Here is a 6509-nt window from a genome sequence, read left to right on the forward strand (position 1 = left end):
CTACTGTGCCCTTCCAGCGGAGAAAACATCTTCTTTGCTTTTACACAAAATGCAATACCTTCCGTAACCCTATTCAAATCTCATGAACTGCTTTCTCACTCAAAGTCAACCCCCAACACAACTCTGTAGTTACACTACATTTTGCAAATGTTTACATACTATTGTCAAAACTGTCAAAAATAAACAAAACTATTTCCATAAAGTAGGCTCCAACTTGTTACATTCTGCTACTTCTTTATCTAAAAAGAAATTAATAAAACAAAATGCAAAAGCTCCTAAGTGGGACACTGAGAGCCTAATTTAATTTTAACTTCTATTAAATACTTGTTCCGGGTGAGGAAAGGGGACAATGTGGCACGCCACCATCTCCTCCAGTCACAGAGTGGTTTACAGCCCATCCCAGGATGGTGTCACTTTTCCTTCCACTTTACTCTCCATTCCTCACCCCACCCCTTCAACCCCACAGAGGAATGTTTTTCCTCATGGGGGTGGAAAGTTTATGACCAGCAACCACATGATCAGATTTCCCTCTTGGACACATAATGCCGGATGTCTACTCTGGAAGTATATCTGCAGCAGATTGTCAGGATGGATCAGACAAATAACTGCATCAATGTACAATTTACATTTACACAGCATATCACAACAATAGCAGTGTCCTACTAGGCTACATGTATTCAGAATCATTAGTTGTTGTCCATTTGGCATTCACAGTATGCTTAATACCCTTGGCTATCTGTAATTTCTTCACATAACTTCAGTGTTGTAAATTACAAAATGAATGGCTCCTAGATGGATTCCCCCTCATATTCGTCAAGGTCCTGAAGTGTTTCTGAAAGATTTCCAAACAGCTGTGAAGCCTCTGCCAGTTCTTCTTCCATGTCATGATGCATGGTCAATCATTTTTGTCCGAATTTCACTTAGGTCTATTTTCTCCTCTTACTGGCAGCCATCATGCATACACGAACGCGTTATTAAAAGCAAGTATATCCAGGGCTTTATGCTGCATACGGCCTTTGGCCTCTTTGATTTGTACTTGCAAATAGAAACACAAGAAGTGGCATCTTTCAAAGATGGAAAATTTATTTGAAGAGTTGTGCAAAGGAGTTTCATTCAGGTGCATTAGAGATTAATAATTATGCAAAGACTCTTTATTATCTGTGAATAGATGCTTTTTGTTTCACACAGTTTATCCAATGGAGTTTGGGGTATTTCTATGAGATCTGTGTTAACTGTTTCAAACAACGGTGTTAAAAATGTGTGAAACCAATAAAAGAGGGTTAACACATTTGCCATGTGATGATGAAGATCAAGTGGATCCCAGTTTCATTAAGTGCATCTTAGCAATTTATTCAGACCCCGACAGACAGGGGGTCATACAAACACAAAAAACATATAGATTGATTAATGTTTGCATGTGTGTGTGAGAGAGAGAGAGAGAGAGAGAGAGAGAGGAAGTGTTGCTGACAGCCTGTCAGTTTGCGTAAACAACAATGTGACGATGAGCTCTACTCCGTTTCGGCAGGTTGCCCTACACACATAGACAAAGAGAGTACACTACAGAAAGAGAATAATAAAACATAAATTGGATCACATGGGTTCAAAGTAATTGCTAGTTGTCAAGGTGACAAAGAGGTGGAGCGGAGGACTCTTTTATAGTGAGAATATGGGACTGAACTCATAAGTAGTAGGAGAAATAAATTAAATAATCACAACGAGAGCACACGATCATATTAGAGTATAGGACTACAATTTCTGACAACAGTCTCTTCATTTAGGTTCCTGCATGAGCTGGTCAGGTTTGACTGGGTGTCATTTTGATGTTGGGTTGCTACTAATTTCAGTATCACTTATTCAGATGTTTCTGAGTAATAGATTTATCTCAATTAAAATGTCAGAAGATTACAGGTGTTGGGGAGTACTGCATGTGTTAAAAAAGTTCTACAACATGGTGCATTAAATCTAGTAAATGTCCTCAAGTGATGTTCCTTGAGTTTGCGTCTGTTAGGTCTGAAGTTGACAAGAAGACAAGTTGGAAAATAAAATCAAAATCTGAGGTTGTGTAGTTAGAAAGAGGTGAGCTTACTGTATTATTTTATATATATGCGTAAAATCTGCTACAACATACAACTATATTTTAGACAGCGTTCTTCCAATTTTGTGTAAACAGTTGGACAATAGTTCAACATTATGGGAAATATGCTTGTTTGCTTTCTTTTTCACAGTGAGATGAGAAGATCAATACTGCTTATGTTTGCATGTTAATTATGCAGGTTATTCCAGTCTTTATGCTAAGCTAAGATAATCACCGGCTGGCTCCAGCAACACACATGAAAATGGTTTCAATCTTCTCATATAACTCTGGTCAAGAAAGCAAATGAGTGTGAATTTCTTAATATGTCAAACTACGTAAAGACAGCCTTATTTATATAGGACTTTTCCCAACAAATATATCCCAAGTAAAAAAAACAGATGCTGATAATGACAACAATAAAGCAACAAAAATTATAACATATTGGAACATATAGTGTTATTTTTAAAGAAAACCAGGTGATAGCATAGACGCACCAGCAAAACCAGATACGGTTAGAAACATTTTGAAGAGGTTAAAGAGCTCTATGGTGAAAATGAAACACTAATACATACAGCAGGCTGAGGAGAAAAAGTTTGAGTTTTGACCTTTGTAATGTATGTCCCCTATGACTTACTGAAGTAGGTTAAAAGAAAGAAGGATGTCACACTAAAATAAGATTACTTTTTTTGAACTGTGAAGAAAAACAGCCCCAAAGCATAATACTGCCACCACCATGCTTCACTGTGGGTGTGGTGTTCTTTGGTGTGATGTGCAGTGTTGTTTTTGCGGCAAACATACCTTCCACCTTGGTTTCATCAGACCATAACACATTATCCCACGTGCTTTTAGGGGACTTGATGTTTGTTTTTGCAAACTTCAGTCGGGCTTGGATGTTTTCCTTTGTAAGAAAAGGCTTCCGTCTTGCCTTGTCTTCCCTTAGCCCATTTATATGAAGAATACGGGAGATAGTTGTCACATGTACCACACAGCCAGGACTTGCCATAAATTCCTGAAGTTCCTTTAATGTTGCTGTAGGCAACACTTATGCAACCAGGTTATTTTTTCTTTTCCCCCTCGAAGATTTCAGTTTGTTTTTCAACTGAATTGTTCATGTTACATTAAAGGTGGAAAAAGTTCTGACATGATTTATCCTTGTCTCATTATTTTATATCACAAGAACCTGGCATTTTAACAGGGGTGTGTAGACTTTTTATATCCACTGTATGTGGCAAATTATAATGCTTTTGTGGAATTAAATTTTAATTTTCATGTTTACATGCTCATTTTAATACAGTCACCTCCAAGCCTCCATATCAGTAGGTGCAAAAAACAAGGGCAGACTTTGCTACAGATACAGAGTGATTTTTTGTTTTATATTTCACTCCAGTTTGCAGCAAATCATGTGGCTGGCTGATAATATTGACCAGACTGGCCAGTAAAGTAATCCATTTCAACATTTATAGAGCAATTTGTGTTTGGTGTATTACTGGGATATCTATTATGACACTATATACACCCACCCACACACACGCACACACACACAAACACACATAACGCCTCGTGCTCTAATGCAATGACACAGAGAGATTGATTCAGGCTTCTAAACATATAAAATCATCTTCTCTCCTCTAATCCTCAATTTTAAGTTATTCATTACTGTACACAAGTCGAAATTGTGTTCAGTAATTTGTTAAAACTATTCATCTTCCTTGTCCCACCAAGATTTTAATGAACATTTGTGTGTTTGTGTTTCCTGTTTTAGTGGCACAGACACAGAAAAACAAGGAACATGGTTCAAAACAGACAGACTGAGAGAAAAAAAAAGAGAAAAACAGAGAGAGAGAGAGAGAGTCCAAACGTGGAGAAACAGAGCAGCACATCAATCATTAGGATGATTATTATGGCAGTTGTCATGGCAACATTCTCCCATCCCCCCTCTCCCTCCTCTCCTCTCCCTCCCTCTCCATCTCCTCCTCTCTGAAATCAATTCAAATGCACCTAAATGCATTTTAAAGATACTGCAAGTGTAGTTTAATATGAAAAAAATAACAAGAGAACAATATATAAGCACATTGCAAAACAAAAACAGAATAAAACGAGATTTCACTTTAGATGTTATTTTTCATTTGAGGTGCCATATGTTACAGTTTCATTTCCCTAAATCATTACCCAGTGATTACCATAAACAGATACAACGACTGTAAGCCTCTACTGGACACTAAATTGTATAAGACTTAATATTTCACCACGTCAGAGACAGAAATCTGCTGCGTTGTGTTATGACACACAGCAGAAAGAGGGAGCTGTTCTTCCAGAACATCTGATGTGCTTAAGTGTTTCTGGTGAGAACAGATGGTGGAAGGACTGGGGGTTTATGGAGATGCATCTACCACTAAGAAGTCCAAGTAATTGTATATGGAGAGAAATTAGACTCAAAATTGTAAAATTATATGATCAAATTTACAAAAGCGTACAAAGATTTCTGCGTAATTTGGGGTACTCTCAAATGCTTGTTCCATGCCAAATACAATTGTTTTACAAATGCACACATTATAACCTGAATAAATATAAATATTTTACATACGCATTTTTAACTTCAATGTCAAAAAAGTAATTGTGACGTTTTGTATTTACAGATTCAAGTTTTCACACTGAGACAGTTGGAGGTTTGTGCTCAGGGTCCTGCAGCAATCCACACTTCCATGTGGCTATGGTTGTGTTACACCAACAGACTGTATAAAAATAATATATGTTACACCAACCCCTCCCAGTCACTGACACTAAGCATTGTGAGCAGCTTGAGCGTTATAGTGTCCTGTAGTAATTTGTCTGAACTGATCTGTTAGGGAAAGAGGGTTTGGACTGGATTCAGCATGAACAAAATAAAGTTCAAACAGCAGCAGTTAAAAAGTGTGGTATATATAAGTATATCATGAGTCACAGCTCTGTGCTGTCAGTATATTTACTGATGACTAAAGTACATTTCTTACAGTGTTTTCAAATTGTCATGTTGGTTCGCTGTCATGTCAAGATGGGTATAATGAAAGTATTTTTCACAAAGTGTAACTGTAATGCAGAGGTTTTTGCAGAGGGTCTCTTAGGTGGACCTTTGAACATTCCCAGTATCAAAGCAAAATTCATCAGCTTCTCAGAGACTTCTCAGACAAATCTGGATGTTCTATGTTTGCCTGAAACTTGGCTTTTAAAAAAACTTGCCATCAACTGCGTTGATTATACCCAGTTCTTCAGAAGAGATAGACCTAATACAAAAGGGGGCAGGATCCTGATTTACAAGAAAAAGTCCATTCAGTATAATGAAATTAAATATGCCCAATGACAATGACTTGGAATTAGGGCTGTCCCCGAGTAAGGATTTACATAGTCAAATCAGAATTGTCAAGTCTTGCCTAAAGTCAACTGATAGTGTGTGTATGTGTGCCGTGATGGCGGGGGGTGCTTTAATCTTGCAATCTCTATTCATTAGTCACTGTAACTTTCACTGTACATTTACAGGTAAACTGAGGCTTATAGTATACCATTTTCTCTCTGCTCGCGTGCCATACACCGGTCTTGTGCAGAGTTTAGCGTTACTGCCGTGCGGTCGACAATTCCCCGCTTCCTTAAGGGTCATTTTGGATTTATTTACGCACTTTAAAAACTTTTATTAAAAGCTTTTTACATATTTATTTACAGCATTATATATTAAAATTTATATTGTAATAGGTTTTATATTTACCTATTGGGAGAAAACTGTTTGTTCTATATAGAATCAGACGTTGTGCACCCCTATATCACCAAAGTGGTATGATCCTCGTTTTGCTGCGAAGCTTCGACTGTGAGATTGAGGCCCAATCCCAATGTCCCCCCTAAGCCCTCACAGACCTTTACTGACGTCACTTGCAAAGTGATTGAGTGTAAAAACCTGCAAGGGGTTCAAAATGCTGTAAACAGGAACGGGACAGCACTTTGCCACATTATCACGTTATCTTGACGACACTGAAACATGTTGCACACTTTTTATTTTATGTTTTTGCCTGATTTTTGGATGGGCTTGTCCTACAGAGTGGAGGAGAGGTAAAAGTCAATATACATTTGCCAATAATCAATGCACTATTGTTGGTCAAAACAGCATCATTAAGCAAAAACTAAAATAAATAATTGATTCTTCATGTGTTCTATTTACCATCTTAATCTAGAAAAAAAAAATTCAAACAAAATCAGCATTGTTGTCCATGCTTGTTTGTTCTTCTTCTCTTATAAGGCAGATTTGCTGTGATATTTCTCTCGCTTCCGGGTGTCCCCTGGTAAACTCACAGTGCTATGAACTGTGGGCAGTTCCCTCAGGCAAAGTCTGCAGAACTTTGGACTTACAAAATGGGGCTCAAAATGTCTGCGAGTGGACATTGGGATTGGGCCTGACAGTCGAATCAGGCTC

The sequence above is a fragment of the Micropterus dolomieu genome, linkage group LG06 (assembly GCF_021292245.1).
Source record: "Micropterus dolomieu isolate WLL.071019.BEF.003 ecotype Adirondacks linkage group LG06, ASM2129224v1, whole genome shotgun sequence".
NCBI lineage: Eukaryota > Metazoa > Chordata > Actinopteri > Centrarchiformes > Centrarchidae > Micropterus > Micropterus dolomieu.